We start from the raw sequence: 21,132 nt of genomic DNA, 5'->3' as shown, positions 1-21,132 counted from the left end.
TTTGTTGATGATACAGAAGCAGCAGAAAGATAACTTTGGAGGAAAAAGCTACTTGCACTTTCATTATGGCCCTCATTAATTAATTCCATAAAGTATGTTTTAATGTCTTTAGGGCACCTCTGGCATGCAAGGATGTGTTTTTCATCCTTGTAGCATTTGGAAAACATAATTTATTCTCTAAATATTTGCAAATTGCACTGTGGAAATGTTTCCAAACTCTAGATGTTGGTGTCACCATTTTACTGAGAGGAGGAACAAAAAGCAATTAACTGGCAAGACTATAGATAAACATTATACTGTGATGGGGAGGACAGAAACTATCATCCACTGTGCACCAACAATCACCCACTGTAGGAGGTACGAGATGGAGCCCACAAGCAAACTAAACTGAAGCCTTTCCCCTGCAGTGCCCCCCTAGAGGCAGAAATGCTTATTTCTCTTATTTGAGAATTGCATTGAGATGTACAGTTATTATTATTATTATTATTATCAGGTATTTGTAGAGCGCCAACAGATTCCGCAGCGCTGTAAACATAGTCGGTGTACAGGATAGCTTTTGTAGGGGTCAAGTGGGTAGAGGGCCCTGCCGAGAGTTTCACTGTTGTAGTCGGCTCTTATGAAGCGATCTGTAAACAGCTGGGCCCATAGGCTTACATTCTAAGGGGTTCTAGGGGAAAGCAATGGCGTTAGGGAAGGTTAGTGTTGGTTGTATGCATACCTGAATAGTAGAGTTTTTAGGGAGTGCTTGAAGTTGTAAAAACTAGGGGAGAGTCTTATGGAGCAAGGCAGGGAATTCCACAAGATGGGGGCCAGTCTGGAGAAGTCCTGTAAACGTGAATGTGAGGAAGTAACAAGAGAGGAGGAGAGGAGGAGATCCTGAGCTGATTGAAGGGGACTGGAGGGAGAGTATCTAGAGACAAGTTCTGAGATGTACGGGGGAGCAGTGCAGTTGAGAGCTTTATATGTCAGGGTGAGGATTTTATGTTTAATCCTAGAGGCAAGAGGAAGCCAGTGAAGGGATTGGCAGAGAGGTGCAGCAGATGATGAGCCTGGCAGAGGAATTCATAATGGATTGTAAAGGAGCTATGCGACAGCTAGGTAGACCAGAGAGGACGGAATTGCAGTAGTCGAGGCGGGAAAGGATGAGAGAGTGGATTAAAATCTTGGTTGTATCTTGTGTAAGGAAATGTCTAATTTTAGCGATGTTTTAAGGTGGAAACGGCAGGCTTTAGCCAAGGACTGAATGTGAGGAGTGAAGGAAAGATCTGAGTCAAGTGTGACCCCAAGACATCGGGCATGCGGGATAGGGGTAATGATGGAATTATCAACAGTTATAGAAATTTTGGGGGTGGAGACATTGGAAGAAGGGGGGAAAATAAGGAGTTCAGTTTTGGAGAGATTTAGCTTAAGGTAGTGAGAGGACATCCAAGATGAGATGTGAGAAACACAGTTAGTGACACAGGTTAGTAAGGAAGGAGGTAGGTCTGGTGCAGAGAGGTAGATTTGGGTGTCATCGGCATACAAATGGTATTGAAACCCATGGGACTTTATTAAGGAATCTAGTGACGACGTGTAGATTGAAAAGAGAAGGGGACCAAGGACAGAGCCTTGAGGTACCCCAACAGAAAGTGGTAATGGGGCAGAGGATGCTCCGGAGAAGGCTACACTAAATGTACGGTTAGTCAGATAGGAAGAGAACCACGAGAGAGCTGTGTCACAGATGCCGAAGGATTGGAGGGTTTGGAGCAGAAGAGGGTGGTCAACAGTGTCAAAGGCTGCAGACAGGTCAAGGAGGATAAGCAGAGAGAAGTGGCCTTTGGATTTTGCTGTAAGTAGGTCATTGGTAACCTTGACAATTGCTGTCTCTGTAGAGTGATGGGAATGAAATCCAGATTGCAGTGGATCAAGAAGAGAGTTTAGTGTAAGGAAATGGGATAGACATGCGTAAACTATCTTTTCGAGGAGCTTTGAGGCAAGAGGGAGTAGGGAAATAGGGTGGTAATTGGAAGGAGAAGTTGGGTCAAGGGAAGGTTTTTTGAGAATAGGTGTGACCAGTGCATGTTTTAGAGATGAGGGAAATATACCAGTGCTGAGGGAGAGGTTGAAAATGTGTGTGAGTATGGGGGTGAGGGTAGAAGAGACGGAGGGGAGTAGCTGTGAGGGGATGGGGTCTAGGGGACAGGTAGTGAGGTGGGAGGACAGTATAAGGGCAGAAACTTCATCCTCATTATAGTGTACTTGAATTGTATTCTAGGATTTGCTTGTCTTCAGCTGAGAGAATTTGCAATGATTTGAGACTTTACATAAAGTCTCAGAAGCCTTTCATTAAGGTCTTTGTGTTATATAGTTTGACTACCATGTCATAGACATATTATTTATCATTGTAAAAGAATATATTCCACACTACATATTTTTTTCAAATTTTTCTGGAAAAAAACAAAAACGGCTTGGGGAAAAAACAAAAAAAAACATTTTTTCCCAATTTTTCATTTTTTTTCCAGGCCTTTCCATCTCTAGTCAAGTTTACCATCACTTTAACACAATTAGGTAAAGTGGAGGTAGAAATCCTAAACCTTGACAATTACAAAAAAGATAGGTTGAAAGCTCAGCTTATAAACCACCAATAAACACTCTCCCTCAATTACAACCCCCCAGTAGTATTCAAACCTTGTACATATCTTCAAGTAATCTATTTTTACAAACTGGCATTAATCATAATTGGTATTATTGTCCTCAGGAGACATGGGGAATTCTTATTTATCCATATAACAAATGAGAGACGCCCCAATTAGGATTAAACAATAAAGAATAAACAAACTCATAATTGCATGTTCAACAGCTAGTCACCACTCCAGAAGCTGACGAAAATATACAGTTCAACCATGAAATTCTAGGCAATCCCCAAATGAATGACAGACATGGCAGGCCCAAACATAATTATAACAATTCACAAGGGAAGTCAGCACCACTCTCCAATCTTTGGGGCACAGATAAAGGGATTAGCCAGGTCCCAACATCACTGTTTGTAATCAAGAAGATTTCCAGCCTCCAATAGGTAAATTAAAAAACCTTTATTCGCTTAAATAGGGTCCATAATACAGCAACAACATTTCAAACCAGCAATTGGTTCTTAATGGTTCTTAGTCATGACTAAGAACCAATTGCTGATTTGAAACATTGCTGCTGTTGCTGTATTATGGACCCTATAACAGCAAATAAAGGTTTTTTAATTTACCTATTGGAGGCTGGAAATCTTCTTGATTATTACCAGACATAATTATAGCAGTTTGTTGTCCTTGTCAATGAGATGCAGCCATATCCCTCAAAGCACATTGGGCAACTGGTGTAATTCTAGTTGCCAGCATCATTATTAAAGTCACACACTATAGAATAGTTACTTTTTTTTGTTAATTTCACTTTAATAAAATGTGAGGAGTGTATGAAGCATATACAGTTCAAGTGCATTTCCAGTTTTACTTAAAGGGGCATTTAATGCAACATTTTTATTTCATGATTCGGATAGCACATACCATTTTAAACAACTTTTAAATATACCTCTATTATCTAATTTGCTTAATTTGTTTAAAAGTATACCTAGGTAGGCTCAGGAGCTGTGACCTAGCTGCTGATTGGTGGCTGCACATATATGCCTATTTTCTTTGGCTAATTGATGTGTTCAGCTAACTACCAGTAGTGCATTGCTGCTCCTTCAATAAAGGACACCAATAGAATAAGCAAAATTAATAATAAAAATAGATTGGAAAGTTATTTAAAATTCTATGCTCTATCTGAATCATGAAAGAACAAGTTTGGGTTTAATTTCCTTTTAAGACTCATGCCACATTTACAGCACTTTTTCTTGCTGATCAGAAAGAATAAATTATAAAAATTTAGAACAATAACCATCTTACATATGTAACGGGAGTAAAACTCCGGTGGCCCATCAGGTAAGTGAAATATTAAAGCAAATAATCACATAAAGCCTGAAGTTTCAAATGAGGTAAGAAAAAAGTGATTCAGTCTGCCAAGAGATTATAATCTGCCATTAAAATCTATGTTCCAATGTTTCCATAGTACTCATTGAGCGTGCAGATCTCTGTGTATGTTGGCTGCACTCAATACATGAAAATACATATGCAGAAAGTATGTTTTAATTATAAACATATTTAGTTTATATATTTGGAGATTTTGGGTTTCAATGATTCTATTATACTTTGCAGAACACATAATGAACAATATTTACAGGTTGATAAATAAATACATGCAAAAATCATACGTGGTGTTAAAAATATTCTTGTGCACTAAATAAAAACTTTTTAGAAAGTATTCCATTATGAATAATGTACAGAAATTCAATTTCAATTCTCTTTTTTCTTTTTAGAAAGTTATAAGGCTGTTTGCATTACTACTCACACACCATAGGAATGTTCAGTGATAACTATTTCCACAGGTTTTAGAACAAAAGGTCAAAAGTTAAGTTGTCTATATTTTAAGTTATTGCTTTGGAACTGTGCGAATATAAGAGCACTTCCAGGTGGATGTATAAAATGTATTATGCCTATAATGTTAGCTCTCAACTTCACCAGAGCCAACTCAGCCTGAATTATGTATTGTACTTCTCTATTACATTTTATGGCATCTTTGAACTGTTTGCATATGTATTTTTATGAAATAGAAATCATGGTAAATTCTGTCTGATAAAGAATAGATTTCCCAAGACGGTCAGTTTGCATACATTTGATTTAGGATTCACTAGCCATAAACTTTAAAGGGATATCACTACTTTATTTTAGCTACTTATTATCCATCTCTCTAATACCTTGTGGCCTATTTTGTTTGATTGTTTTGTGACATTTACTTGTTTCTGTAATATAAATGTTGTTTTTATAGCATATACAAGATGAGGCATCTTTTCATATGAGCTCGATTTGTTCTTTTTTTAATTTGCTATTATTAAAACATTCCTCATGGACCAATACCCAAAATATATTAAATCAGTGGCAAACAGGCCAGAAGTACATTAATCAGGTTCACTCACTTTGATTATATTAACTGTGTTCATGCTGGAAGAGTATGAGAGCCTTGCCTATTTGCAGTCTTTGAAAACTAGTCCTGGACACCCTGGGTGTAGATAACTATATCATGCACACAAGCAGTAGTGCTTATGCCTTCATGGTGTGAATTGTTATTAATAGATCAAAACAACACAGCTTTCCCAAAGATGACCAAATTAATTTGCCAGGTGTATACAGAATGAAAAAATATACACACAGCTAGAAATACAACAATGCAATCTGAATATGTGCATGTGCAATACATATAAAGCTACCCTATAGTTTATTATTTGTGGACGCCATCACCATTTGATTTCATAATGTGAGATATTGAGGCCTATTTATGAAATGTCTGTCGGACCTGATCCGACAGTGCGGATCAGGTCGGACAGACATCGCTGAATGCGGAGAGCAATACGCTCTCCGTATTCAGCATTGCACCAGCAGCTCAAAAGAGCTGCTGGTGCAACGCCGCCCCCTGCAGACTTGCGGCTAATTGGCCACAGGCAGGGAGGTGTCAACCCGATTGTACTCGATCGGATTAAATACCGGCGATTCCTGTCCGCCTCATTAGAGCAGGCGGACAGGGTTATGGAGCAGCGGTCTTTAGAAACACAGAAACACAGACCCTCAAGCTCCATACGGAGCTTGATAGATAGGCCCCATTGTGTGAAGTTTGCATTTAACAGTAAAATGTCCCTGGTTGTTTACTTTTAATAACACAGATGATCCCAAAGACGAGTAAATAATACATTGCATTATCATTACTAAGATTAATACTAGTTAACATTATGGAAACAACATATAATATAATGTACTCTACCAGTTTGGGCATATAATTAAAAGGTGTCACAGACGTTTCCATCAAAAAATCTAATAACGTCTACTAATCTATTTGTAATATGTCCCCATTACAAGCCAATAGAAAAGCCAAAATAAAACAAACAACATATAGACGCCTCATGATTGATAATTAAAAACAATAAAATGATAAAACAATTATAAATGAATACTTTGGCACATATAAAATGCTTGAAATTTGATATAAAATAGGTACATTTAGCACTCAAAGACAGCTGGTTAAAATCTAGTAACTCATGCGGTAAACCCCAGATAAGCCTAGATGCAAAGTCCAACAGACAAACATCACATATGAATATGGACAAGACAAACAGGAGAGCCGGCACTCACTTGGATGCATACATATTGGTTAAAGGCATTGGGGCCTATCTATCAAGCTCTGAATGAAGCTTGACGCCCTGTGTTTCTGGAGAGCCTGTAGGCTCGCTAGAAACACCAGTTATGAAGCAGCGGTCTAAAGACCGCTGCTCCATAACCCTGTCCGCCTGCTCTGATGAGGTGGACAGGAATCGCCGGAAATCAACCAGATCGAGTATGATCGGGTTGATTGATACCTCCCTGCTGGTGGCCGATTGGCCGCGAGTCAGCAGGGGGCGGTGTTGCACCAGCAGCTCTTGTGAGCTGCTGGTGCAATGTTAAATCCGGAGAGCATTCAGCAAGGTCTTGCGGACCTGATCCGCACTGTTGGATCAGGTCCGCAAGAACTATAATAAATAGGCCCCATAAAATTAAGCATTTGGCCAAATAATGATAGGCAAGCTGGTACCACATCAATGCCTCTTCTTTTCCAGGTCCCTAACCTACAGCCATACATGACAGGTTTCATGTATCAACTAAACACACCGAAACACAAACAAGAGTGTCACAGCCATTTGTAATTGTAATTCTTTTTAAAACTATTCATTACATCAGGGTGCAGAATTATCAATGTCTGCCGCACATTGATAAATGCCTATTGCACAAGCATTTCACTAGAAATGCTTGTGCAATGCCGCCCCCTGCACATTTGCGGCCAATTCGGCCGCTAGCAGGGGGTGTCAATCAACCCAATCATATGAAATTGGGTGGATTGATGTCCGCAGCCTCAGAGGTGGCAGATGAGTTATGGAGCAGTGGTCTTAAGAGCACTGCTTCTTAACACCTGTTTCCGGCGAGCCTGAAGGCCCGTGCGGAAACAGGTGCATATGGCACCATACAGGGCATGATAAATCGCCCCCCTGGTCTCAAAAGTGTTAATTTTTAAAGTGGTATCTTGGATTGCCTTCAAGCGTAACACAACTCACCATTTGCCATATGAGCGAAATGAGCACGCTAATATTGTGCTCCCTGTGCTATATAAGATGCGTTTACATTTTTTTGCCAAGTTAAGATGATTAGGTTAACATTTATATAACCATCCATTCCTCTTGATTGTTTCAGTAGAAATATTAGCTGTATAAATTGTTTTCCTCCTGATTTCCATTTAGTGTTGCAGAATATGCTGAGATTTATGAGTGCAAAGACAATTCCGACCAATCAGCAAATGTGTTTTTGAGTGTGGCCATATGTCTTTACTAGAGTTCTATTTAAGGCCTTGATTCCATTCAAATATTTCCATAAAAAAGTTGCAATTGGAATTACAAAATATATATATATAAAACGGCAAAATCTAGTGAGACACACAAAAAAGAAATAGTGGCCAAGCTAACTTTTAGCCTTAGTCGTCACACTTCTTGCCTGCTCCACTATCATTTAAATGGACATCAAATCCCAAAAAATTTCTTTCATGATTTAGAAAGAGCATGTAATTTTAAACAACTTTCTAATTTGCGTCTATTATGTAAGTTGCTTCATTCTCTTTGTCTGCATTTATCATTGCACAAGCAGTTCACCAGAACTGGCCGCTAGCAGGGTGTGTCATTCAACCCGATCATATTCGATCAGGTTAATTTCTGTCTGCCACCACAGAGCAGGCAGACAAGTTATGGAGCAGCCTAACAAGGAGCATCAAGCTCCATTTGGAGATTGATAATATGGCCCCTTAGGCTCGACATGTTAGCATGACTTGAGAGCTTGCGTAAAGGGTAGGAGAAGAAAAAATACACTTTAAATTATAGTTACATTCATAAACACTATCTGATAAAAATTAGTTTAAAAAAAAATAGTAAAAAATTATAAGGGTCAAAAATATATGGTATAAGGTGTTTGACAAAATAAGGGCTGCAAAGGCTGCAAATAAGGGCTGCATATAGATACAAATAAATGCCTAAAAATGTGTATGTATATATATATATATATATATATATATATATATATCATCTGTCTATCTATATATATATATATATGTGTGTGCGTGTGTGTGTGTGTGTGTGTGTACATATCTATTTAAGTATTTATATGTGTTTTACTATATATTTACATTACATATTTAACATTCCAGTTTTCTTCACATACAGGATAATGTATTTTTTATTGTACATACATACATGTTTCTATATAAATCTATATAGATATTGATTTTTCATTAACAATATCATATATATATATATATATTTCATAATAAAAGTGTATTATTTTCTATGTAAAGAACATAGGAATGTAAAATATGCATAACACACATCACATTTTCCCATTTCAGAAACCATTGTCCTGGATTTGGAGCCAGAAAATTGATAATCATCTTTTTTTTTTGTGAAGTAGGGGTGATTGAGAGATAGTGGTGAGAAGACTGATTAAAATAAACACAAGACAGTCCATATCTCAAGTGGTGCTTGTGAAACCAGTACATATGTTTCGGTGATGTGCCATAGTCTTAGCTATGGACTGTCTTGTGTTTATTTTAATCTGGATGTATCAATAAAGGAATTTGTTTTAACAGGTAACTGCCTGAAATGTGGGTGTTATTTGCATTATTTATGTGGTTATTATTGAAGCTGACCCAAGACTCTTTCCATTGACTGATCCGCCTGTCTGTTTTGGAAGATGCACTTGCGGTAGTCATGTGACCGTGTCATGTCAACAGCAGATTGGGGGAAAGGATGTCCCAGAGCCAGGTGTCATTGCGGTTACCTGAAAGACGGGTTGAGGGCGATGAATTTATGCAGAATTAACATTGTAGTGAAAATTCCCTAGAAAATAGCTGGCGATCTGTGAGAACCCTCCCCTGACCACCGGTTAAGCAGCTATTAGGGATTAGAATCCTAGTTCTGATACACATATGAGGTGTTGACTGGACATATTACTGTAAGTTATTACTGCTGTCTTTTACAGATTGGGTACAATGCCAAGCACTATTATCATCATTATACATTTTAGAGCCACCAGTTTTTATGGATTTGTGTCATCCAAGGTTACTATAGTTGATGATTACGCCTCTTGCACTAGGTACCATTTGTTTTCTTGTACAAGAGCTTCCTCTGTCACCCAACCTTGAGACACAATTGTATGCCTATACTAATTTTTCTTCAAAGAGATGGTAGTGAAGCAAATGATCATTCCAGCAACAAAAGCCTCTCTCCCAGAGAAATTCAGAGATTTTCCCTGTCTATCGGGACCTTTTAGTTTACACTCTATTCGAGCACCAATCATTTGGTCAAATCACCAATGCTCTACATAAAAATAACATTCAATATAGGTGGCACTATCCCCTGAAGCTCTTTGTTTTTAGAGATAACCACACTTCTGATTGTAGAAACAGGTAGAGAACTGCTTTAGATAAGGGACCTTCTCCAAAAAACTAATAATCTCCAAACTAGTGCCTCCTCTTCCCTTAGGTCTGAGGGCCTCTGGCCCCAAATGGGATACCCTACCTTGAAACCCACAACATTACAAGATATGTCCAAAGACTTATAACACTCACCTGGCTGTTAACTGAGTATTTTGATGCTTTCTGTCTTTTTTATTTCTTGTATATAACTATATGTGGTCACCTAGCAAATTATTGTACATTAACTATTTGCAGTCTTTTGTTTCTAGGTTGAAGTATGTTCACTAAGTATTATTGTTTAGCTTACTGATATAGAAACATAGATTTTGACAGCAGATAAGAACTATAGGCCCAACAAGTCTGCCCAATATTTCCTAAAAGTATAAAAATGTATCTAGTTTGTAGAATAGCTTTATGCTTATCCCAGAGTTTGTCATTACCACCTCTTGTGGAAGTTTATTCCATGAATCAATCACCCTTTTTTAAAGAAGTACTATCACAAATGTATCCTAAATCTACTACCCTTCAGTTTCTTGAATGTTTGTCTTTTATGAAAAATACTCACATACTCATCTTTACAAAGCCCCCTAATATACTTAAAAGTTACTAATATATCAACTGTATTAATATTGTATAGTCCCTTGTATATTAAGTCTTCACCTCCCTTTTTTCTTCTTTTCCCTTTTAAATAAAGTTCACACCACTGTAATTAACAGTTGCATTTTAATCTTATATAGTCTGTTAATATAAGTATATAAATAGCTATTACAAGTAGAGCGCTATTGATAGCACAGGGTACACTATCAATATCACTTAACTGAGCTGGGATTAGCATGCAAATTGATATTACAAGGCCATGATAAAACTGAACAACCAGAGAAAATGAATGTAGCTGACATCCCTTTAGGTTATATTACAAGTTGAACGTTATTTTTTGTAATAGCGCTAGGTGTGGCTTGAGACCTAAATAAAGTGTTAAGGCTACAGAAAAAGGTTTCACATATAAAACATATTAAAATAAAGTATTAAACTCATATATAAATATATTAAAATAAATTAATACATTTTTTAAAAGGGAAATGGTATATGTCAAGGTGTTTGACTTGGAAGGGTCCAAAGGTGTATATATATATATATATATATATATATATATATATATATATATATATATATATATATTTGCATATGAAAAGAGAAGCGCTCTACCAGAAACGAACAACAGCTCATCAGCTAGTTCTATGGTGATTTACCACCAGGAAGCAGCCTCTTTTAGACCAGTGTGCTTTTCACAGAGGAAAATTTTCTTGAAGTATATCAGTCTGATTCCGCCAAATAAGGTCAGTCCAGCCCCAAAATACCAGGCAATTCTTCTCTGAACAAGGAACATGACAACCCCAGACGATCGTTTTGGCCTCCTAAGGGACTCGTCAGTGAGGTGCAGCCACATTCCTTTAAGCACACTGGGCAAGGAGTCCACGTCTGGTTTCCCCCATCACCCATAGGGAGACTTCCCCAGGGTCATATTAATTTGCATACAAAGAGAGAAGCGCTCTACCAGAAACGACCATCTGGGGTTGTCATGTTCCTTGTTCAGAGGAGAATTGCCTGGTACTTCAGGACTGGACTGACCTTACTTGGCGGGATCAGACTGATATACTTCAGGAAAGTTTTCCTCAGTGAAAAGCGCACTGGTCTAAAAGAGGCTTCTCCTGGGTAGTAAATTGCCATAGAACTAGCTGATGAGCTGTTGTTTGTCCCTGATGGAGCGCTTATCTCTTCATATGCAAATTAATATGACCCTGGGGAGGTCTCACTATGGGGGAAATGGAACATGGACTCCTTTGCCCAGTGTGCTTAGAGGAATGTGGCTGCAACTCACTGACGAGGCCCATAGGAGGCCAAAATGATCATCTGGGGTTGTCATGTTCCTTGTTCAGAAGAGAATTGCCTGGTATTTCGGGGCTGGACTGACCTTACTTGGCGGGATCAGACTGATATACCTCAGGAAAGTTTTCCTCAGTAAAAAGCGCACTGGTCTAAAAGAGGCTGCTCCTGGGTGGTAAATTGCCATAGAACTAGCTGTTGTTCGGTCCTGGTAGAGCGCTTCTATTTTTGTATGCATATATATATATATATATAGGCAAGAGAGAAATGCACTCCTAACTTCCAAATCCAACGGTGCCCTGGGTGCAGCAAACAAATAGGCAAGCAAAAAGGACAAGCACACTCCAAGGGGAACTTTAACAGGTCACTTTATTTTGTGAACGTTTTCGGACCTGATACAGTCCGTCCTCAGACCAAAAGTGTACAAGCAGATTACTTACCCTCCACCAGCTATATACACCATCACCGTGTACTCTGACCGGGCAACCAGACTCTCACGGGTAGATCCGCCCCCTAAGATGACGTCATCATCCCGGGCAACGTGGGCCAAGCAGAAAATATTTCTAAGTGCCCATCTATAACGTTAAAATATTAAACACAATATGAGTATATGGCTAAAGGCAAAAACAAAAGCAGATCAGTAGGCAAAATAAAAGAGAGACACTTGATTCATATGTCCTGCACGGACCACCCAAGGTTGCCATGGGAACCAATAACAACAAAATGACAGGCAAACAGCGGGGAGAACAAACTCCCTGATCGCAGTGTGTACAGTACATAGGAATCAACAAAGAGCAGAGTATCTACCAGCACGTTGTCCAGTCACAACAAAGCCTTATGTTATACCACGGCAAAACATTTACATGCACAATATTAACATTCATAAGCCTGTACAAGTTGACATAATTGCGGCATAAGGTGCAACCTGCAATACAAAAGCATAATCAAAGCAGATCATACAGCCACATTATAATAGAAATTGAAAATAGAAGCGGGTGAGTGTAATATGCTCTCTGTGCATGCAGCCAAATCCAAACAGCCTCACATAACGGTTGCCATAGCAACACCAATAAACCCAAGGGAGAGTGATCCCCCATAGAGAAGGATTGCAGGCTATATCTAGACAACTGGCTAGATACCTATACATGGGACCACCATCAGAGTTTCTAATACATCTTCTAGATCTATGCCCCATTACAAACTACTTCAGGTTCGAAAATCACTTTTACCTTCAATTGACGGGTACGGCGATGGGGTCCAATGTGGCCCCATCCTAGGCGAACCTGCACATGTCGATGTTTGAAGAGTTGGAGACACATCTCTTTGGGAATGAACATATTAAGTTCTTTAGAAGATGTATAGACAATCTTTTCCTCATTTGGAGTGGGAGTGTTGAAGAATTGGATTTATGGTTTACCCAGCTCAACTCTACCAATGGGGCACTCAAATTCAAAATACAATATGACCAAAAACAGATCAACTTTTTGGATGTGTGCCTCTATAAAGGGGAAGGGAAGATTCAGTCTACCTTATTTCATAAGGAGACTGACCGCAATGCATTGTTACATTTTACCAGTTGCCCCCCTTCCACTTTGAAGAAAGCTCAACCCAAGTCACAGCTACAAAGGGTAGCAAGGAATAACATGGATGAGGACAACAAGATGGTCCAATTGTCAGAGATGCAGTCTCGTTTTGAGGAGCGGCAATACCCTGTTAAACTTCTATGTGAACAATGCCTTTTGGTATTGAGCAACTCAAATACAGTAAAAAAGTCTGAGGAGAATAGAATGACTTTTGTTACAACCTAGACAGGGGATAAAAATGGGATTGCATCGGCAATCAAGAAGCATTGGGAGATCATCAGTAGTGATTACACACTGCCCCTGCTCAATTCACCTGCCCCACAAATAGGATATAGGAGGGCTAGATCCCTGAGGGACTATTTGGTCCAGACCGACCCACAGAAGTCCTACAAGAAAACGACATGGTTAGATACCAACAAGGCTGGGGTGTACCATTGCTTAGGATGCACAACATGTGAAGGTTTAATTACCGGTCCTTCCTTCACACATCCTCACAGGAGAAAGGTTTACAAACATAAGTACAGGCTTACCTGTGCTACTACACATATTGTATATTTACTTCACTGTACATGTGGCCTCTTCTATGTCGGAAAGACTGTGGATGACTTGCGTACTCGTATGGCCAACCACCGTTCGGCCATTACGATGGTGATCCTGAATGTGGGTTCTGAACAACCAGTTGCCAGACACTTTGAACAAGTACAGCATAAGGTGTCTGATTTGAAATATACCATTATCGACCACATCCCCCCTATGCCTAGAGGGGGTGACAGGAATAGACCTCTATTGCAAAGAGAGGCTAGGTGGACATACCATTTGCAAACATTGGTCCCCAAAGGCCTGAATACCCATTTGGACTGGCAGGCATTCCTTTAATTTGCTAATTCCCAGAATTCCCTAATGAGAGGATTCTGGGGAGCAGTACAAAAATAATTTATTGAGAGTCCTTGGATCTTCATATATTGAGAGTCCTGATCTATTTGATTGATTTTCATAACATAAATATTTGTGCCGATTGAGAATATTGTATTCTGGGATTGGAGCAGGAAGATGTCTGTTTGCTATTTATCTATATTTGTTTTATGTTGTTTCTCTGAGTTTGCAGTTTGATCCAGATCACTCTCCCTCTTATATTGGGTTTATTGGTGTTGCTATGGCAACCGTTATGTGAGGCTGTATGGATTTGGCTGCATGCACGAAGAGCATATTACACTCACCCGCTTCTATTTTCAATTTTTATTATAATGTGGCTGTATGATCTGCTTTGATTATGCTTTTTGATTATGCTTTTGTATTGCAGGTTGCACCTTATTGTCATGTTAGTAGCCTTTATGAGTTCTGTACTGTTGCTTTAAGGCTTCTCTGATCTACCCTTTATAAGCTTATACCCCTCCTTAGCACTTTGCTTGTTATTGTGCTATTCACTACGCTTAGTCAGTGAATCCTCCTACTGCCAAGCCCTCCTACAGAACCAGTAGCGTCAGCTCCCCTCTGTGACGCATCACACTTGTCTGACTCCTGGTACAGGATCCGCCTCCATAGCTGATCGAGACTTCGCGGTCAAACACGCTGGAGCGTGTAACAAAGAGGACAGTAGTTACCGGTTATTAACCTGTAGATACGATCTTTCAAGTTACATTGTAAGTTCTTGCTGGAAACTATCGTTGTAGCAATTGTATATGCGCTCAGGTTGCTCTGCTATATTCTCTGATCTCAGTCACAGGATTGCCTAGTAGAAAGTAACTGTCAGCTGCTCGCTTGTCTTGTATTATAGATCAGGCCTGTTAAACCTCTCCTCTTTATCGATATCATGTTGATCTACTTATGTGATTAACCCCATAATACACTTGCTTGGATTAAGTACTTATTTTGCTATTTATTTCATGTATAAGCTTTACCTGTTATTAACTCTAAAATATGATACTTTCATCCCCTCATCTATATATATATATATATATATATATATATATATATATATATATATATATATATATATATATATATATATATATATATATATATATATATAAATAAATCACTGTGATCACTCTTCCACAGTCTGCTGTTGCAGCAGTTCTAAGAATCAACTGCTCAACAAGACATTAGTATATAAATTGTTACATTGTCCACACCTTGCTTAATGAATTTCTGTGAGGTTGATCCTGTGTCACACAAACTACATATACATTTTCATAGATTATTCTGCACATTTGATTTTTCTCGGGCGGTCCGTGCAGGACATATGAATCAAGTGTCTCTCTTTTATTTTGCCTACTGATCTGCTTTTGTTTTTGCCTTTAGCCATATACTCATATTGTGTTTAATATTTTAACGTTATAGATGGGCACTTAGAAATATTTTCGGCTTGGCCCACGTTGCCCGGGATGATGACGTCATCTTAGGGGGCGGATCTACCCGTGAGAGCGTGGTTGCCCAGTCAGAGTACACGGTGACTGTGTATATAGCTGGTGGAGGGTAAGTAATCTGCTTGTACACTTTTGGTCTGAGGACGGACTGTATCAGGTCCGAAAACGTTCACAAAATAAAGTGACCTGTTAAAGTTCCCCTTGGAGTGCGCTTGTCCTTTTTGCTTGCCTATTTGTTTGCTGCACCCAGGGCACCGTTGGATTTGGAAGTTAGGAGTGCATTTCTCTCTTGCCTATATATATATATATATATATATATATATATACATACGAAAATAGAAGCGCTCTACCAGGAACGAACAACAGCTAGTTCTATGGCAATTTACCACCCAGGAGCTGTCCTTTTTGCATATATATATATATTTATTGTAATAGGATTCACTACTTTTCTTAACTTATATTAATTGTTTACCTCACCCTTTTTGATATTCTCTCCCATATTTCAGGGTGTGGCCTTTATCTTGCCTGCTCAGCACAAGTATTACTTGTATGAAGCTATTTTGAAAAACTTTTGCATAGTGTATCATTATCTAATATTGTAACAGTTAGTCTCCTGGTAAGAAATGTATATCCTGTTATTGTTTGCATGAAAACATCCTGTGCTAGGTTACTTAATGTGAGTTGTAGCACTGATTCTATTGAGTACACAACCTCTCTTGTGCACTCAAATGGAATAATGTGCATTTAATTTGAGATAGTATGTTTCCAGCAAATGTTGCTACTTTAGCAATATGTGCAAATGTGAGATTCTATCAGTAGAAAATACAGGATGACCAATGCAAGCAAAATGTATAATATGTGAATAGAGTATGAGGTAAAACTTTCCAACAAATAATATGACAAGCAGTGAGGCTGTGAAAAGCAACCGCATATATATATGAGGTGAGTATATGGAGAAACTTTCCAATATTCAGTACGGTAAACAATGAGGCTATGAACTGTTCAGAGTCATAAAGTTCACTTGTAATACAAGAGAATGGAAGCGTATCAGGCAACGAGTAAGATAAGCAGTCTAGAAGTGGAAAAGTACCTTGAGACGCTGTGAGAGTGATAGACACTGTTACAGGCAGTTCCGGGTTGTGCTCAGGAAGCAGGGAGGAGACTAACTCCCGGAGTACAGGTTGGAAAGTAGCGTGTGACGTCACAGCAGCTTCGGTAACTCCGGATAAGAACACACTTTGTAAGTAGTAATGTTAGCGCAGTAGAAATAATACTTTCCAACATGTAAATACAATCCTTGGTGCAGTATTAATATTACAGTCTGCCACTTACATGTATCCTGTGGTTTAGAAAGGCGGAGTGTCTCTGTATCTCCGTGGTGTTCAGTCTCCCTTGAGTTGTAATTAGAAGCTGCAAAATGACAGGGTGCCACTTGACAGAGGCTGAAGGTGTAACAGAGAGGCTGTAGATGGAAGGTATCTCAATGTCATAGAGAGTGAGCTGAAGTTCTAGGAAGGGCAGAGATAGCGTTAGTAACGATATCACAAAGTATAACAAGCCTCAGTGTTACTCCTGGGTTGAATAACAAAATACTAAGCAAGGAGTGCTTAGTGGACAGGTGTTTTATGGAGGTAACTAGCTTGTGATTGGTTGAGTAATAATTAAAGGAACAGTACATCCTAAAACCCTGACAAATATACAGGTTTTGTTCATTGTAAAAAAAAATAATCTTGATATTGATTATATTCCATGATTGATATATAAGTAAAATGTCAATAAAGGATTGTTTGGTGACTGGGACCAAGCTAGCAGGAGATGTGATGTATAAGGTTGACGGCCATCAACATCACCCAGGAATAATTCAAAACAGAAGTCAACGGTCCGGCACCAGACTTCACAGCAAAAGGAGCATGCAATGGTAGTCAGAGATATTGTTCTATTATTTTGAAGCCAATTGATCAATCATTTAAACACCTGCTTCATAGGTCTTGGGGCCGAAACTTACTTATGTTTTAAATTTTGTTCTCTATAGCTACTACCACAAAATTTTCTCTTTTTGTCCATAGTTCAACTTCTGGTAGTTGAAAATCTTCCAATTCACATATGCCTAGATTATGAGTTTTGCGCTATAGAGGGTGCGAAATGAATGCAACAAAAGTTGCGTTATTTCACCCTCCATAGCGCTGCCATTACAAGTTTCTGAAAAGCCTCCTTGTGCGTGCGATATGGTGGTGATAAGCTCCATACCGCACAAAATCCAAGGGCTGCTTTGACGTGCTCGTGCACGCTTTTCCCCATAGACATCAATGGGGAGAGAGTGTTAGAGAAAAATTTACACCTGAAGTGCGGAATGGCGATTGCCATAACGCAACCCCATTGATGTCTATGGGAGAAAAAAAAGTTACGTTTAAACCTAACACCCTAACATAAACCCCAAGACTAAACACCCCTAATCTGCCGCCCCCGACATTGCCAACACCTAAATAAAGTTTTTAACCCCTAATCTGCCGCTCCCAACATCGCTGCCACTAATAAAAGTTATTAACCCCTATTCCGACGCTCCCCGACATCGCCGCCACTAATAAAAGTAATTAACTCCTATTCCACCGCTCCCCGACAACGCCACTACTCTAATAAATGTATTAACCTCTAAACCTCTGGCCTCCCACATTGCCGCCACTAAATAAACCTATTAACCCCTAAACCGCTAGCCCCCCACATCGCAAAAAACTAAGGCCCAGATTACAACTTTTTCGTTAGAGGCTATGCAGTGCTAACGAGCAGTTTTCTCTCACCGCTCACTTACCTACAACGCTGGTATTACGAGTTTTCAGAAACCCGTCGTTAAAAGACAAGAAGTGAGCATTGAGCAAAATTTTGCTCATTACCGTACTCCAATACCAGCGCTGCTTAAGTCAGCGGTGAGCTTGTCGTACGTGCTCATGCACGATCTCCCCATAGGTATCATCGGGGAGAGCTGGCTGAAAAAACACCTGCAAAAAAGTAGCGTAAAACTCCTTAACGCAGCCCCATTGATTCCTATGGGGAAATAAAATTTATGTCTACACCTAACACCCTAACATGAACCCCAAGTCTAAACACCCCTAATCTTACACTTATTAACCCCTAATCTGCCACCCCCGACATCGCAAACACCTGCATTATATTATTAACCCCCTAATCTGCCGCACTTATACTTATGAAACCCTAATGTGCTGCCCCCAACATTGCCGACACCTACATTATATTTATTAACCCCTAATCTGCCACCCCCAATGTCGCCGCAACCTACCTACATTTATTAAACCCTAATCTGCCGCCCCCAACGTCGCCACCACTATATTAAAGTTATTAACCCCTAAACCTAAGTCTAACCCTAACACCCCCTAACTTAAATATAATTACAATAAATCAAAATAAATATTCCTATCATTAAATAAATTATTCCTATTTAAAACTAAATACTTACCTGTAAAATAAACCCTAAGCTAGCTACAATATAACTAATAGTTACATTGTAGCTATATTAGGATTTATTTTTATTTTAAAGACAAGTTTGTATTTATTTTAACTAAGTAGAATAGTTATTAAATAGTTATTAACTATTTAATAACTACCTAGCTAAAATAAATACAAAAGTACCTGTAAAATAAAACCTAACCTAAGTTACAATAACACCTAACACTACACTAAATTTAAATAAATTACCTAAATTAAATACAATTAAATAAATTAAATATAATTAATTAAATTAAATTAGCAGCAGATTAGGGGTTGATAAGTGTAAGATTATGGGTGTTTAGACTCGGGGTTCATGTTAGGGTGTTAACACCCCTCCCAAAATACATCAAACAAGACTGAATCTATACAGGACGACACATTGTATCCTCTCCTGTAACCTGATAATCACAGCAAATCTGTTATTTTACAAAACCTCAATCCTCTTATTCCTCACTCTTCAGTATATCCTATTTTATTTGCAGTTGTGATCCGAAATTATTCCACTTTATTACAAGATATAACCAGCGGCCTCACAGTACTCGACTATAGAATACTGGGGTTAAACTGATACAGTATTATGTACCGGCAGCTACGGGCAATTAGAAATAAGTAATTGATACTATGATAGCGGTAATCCTGAATGTAATACCAGCGCTGTAGGTAAGTGAGCGGTGTGAAAAAACTGCACGTTAGCACCGCACAGCTCATAACACGAAACTCGTAATCTGGCCGCGAGTCTGTGAAATATATATATTGTTACACTGTCCCAGTTTATCTTCATATAGCGCTGTTTCACTCTATATTTCTGTTACAGTTATATTAATATACTTTTTACCTCTGTGATTACCTTGTATCTAAGCATCTTCTGACAGCCCCCTGATCACATGAATTTTTATTTATTATCTATTGCCAATTGTGTGCTGTGTTGTGCTGACTCTTAAATAAATTCAAGGGCATGAGAACAATGTTACCTATATGGCCCACAAAAACTGGCAGTCTCCTGTTGTGAAAAGCAAATTAAAAAGCAAGTGATAAGAGGCTCTCTGTAGTGGGTTAGAAACAGGCAGTTTAAATGTTATAAAGTATATTAATATAAAAATGTTGGTTGTGCAAAGCTGGGGAATGGGTAGCAATGACATTGTTTAACTTTTTAAACAATAACAATTTTGGTGTTGACTGTCCCTTTAAATAGCATGATAAAAAAAATGTGGGTTTCATGTCCTTTTAATATATTTTATAACCTCTAAATCTCTGCCTGTTTTTTCTTGTGAACTGCTGGTGCAATGCTGCCCCTTGCAGATTCATGGCCAATCGGCCGCTAGCAGGGGGTGTCAATCAACCCGATCATATGAGAGTTTATCCTCAGCCACAAATATTTTGTGTTTAACGATAAGTTTTATATCCAAATATGAGGCACCGCTATGGGGATAGCTTTTGTTACCACTTACGCTAATTTGTACCTAGGATGGTGGGAACGGGAAACTGTCTTTGAAGAGTATGACAAAATATATGGAGTACATCTTGTTGTGGCTGAGGTACATCGATGATGTCTTTATTCTATGGAGGGGATATCAACACATTTAAAATGTTCATAAATGAATTAAATCGTCATGATCTAAATTTAAAACTAACCTATGAAATTAATCATGAGAAGGTTACATTTCTGGATCTCAGTATCTCCAGAGATATGTTTGGCAAAATTAAAACCGATTTACATAGAAAGGATACTGTGACTAACTCTATCTTAAGATTCAAAAGTGCACACCATGAATCAACCAAGAAAGCTATCCCCTTTGGTGAGTTTTTACACTTACAATGTAATTGCTCTGAAATAGAGAATTTTAAGGAACAAGCAAATGATCTTAAATCAAGGTTGAAAGTGTCAGGGTTTTTTCCCTGTTGTGTTTGCCATGTGCTGCTGGCAGCCATTTTACTCACCTCTCTTCCTGACTATGGTGCATTGTGGGAGATGCTGCTCATTTCCTGCACTTCCTTTTATGGCCAGACTGGTGTACATCATCCATGTGAGACAGGATGCAGTCTCAGAATTGTGATGTCATCACTTACGGCTAGATTACAAGTCTTGCGTTAGCCTTAAATGCAGCGTTGAGAGGTCCCAACGCTGCTTTTTAACGCCTGCTGGTATTACGAGTCAGGCAGGTACAGGTGTACTGCTCACTTTTCTTACGCGACTCGAG

Source organism: Bombina bombina, chromosome 5 (genome assembly GCF_027579735.1).
Source record: "Bombina bombina isolate aBomBom1 chromosome 5, aBomBom1.pri, whole genome shotgun sequence".
Classification (NCBI taxonomy): domain Eukaryota; kingdom Metazoa; phylum Chordata; class Amphibia; order Anura; family Bombinatoridae; genus Bombina; species Bombina bombina.
Note: the sequence above shows the minus strand (reverse complement) of the source record.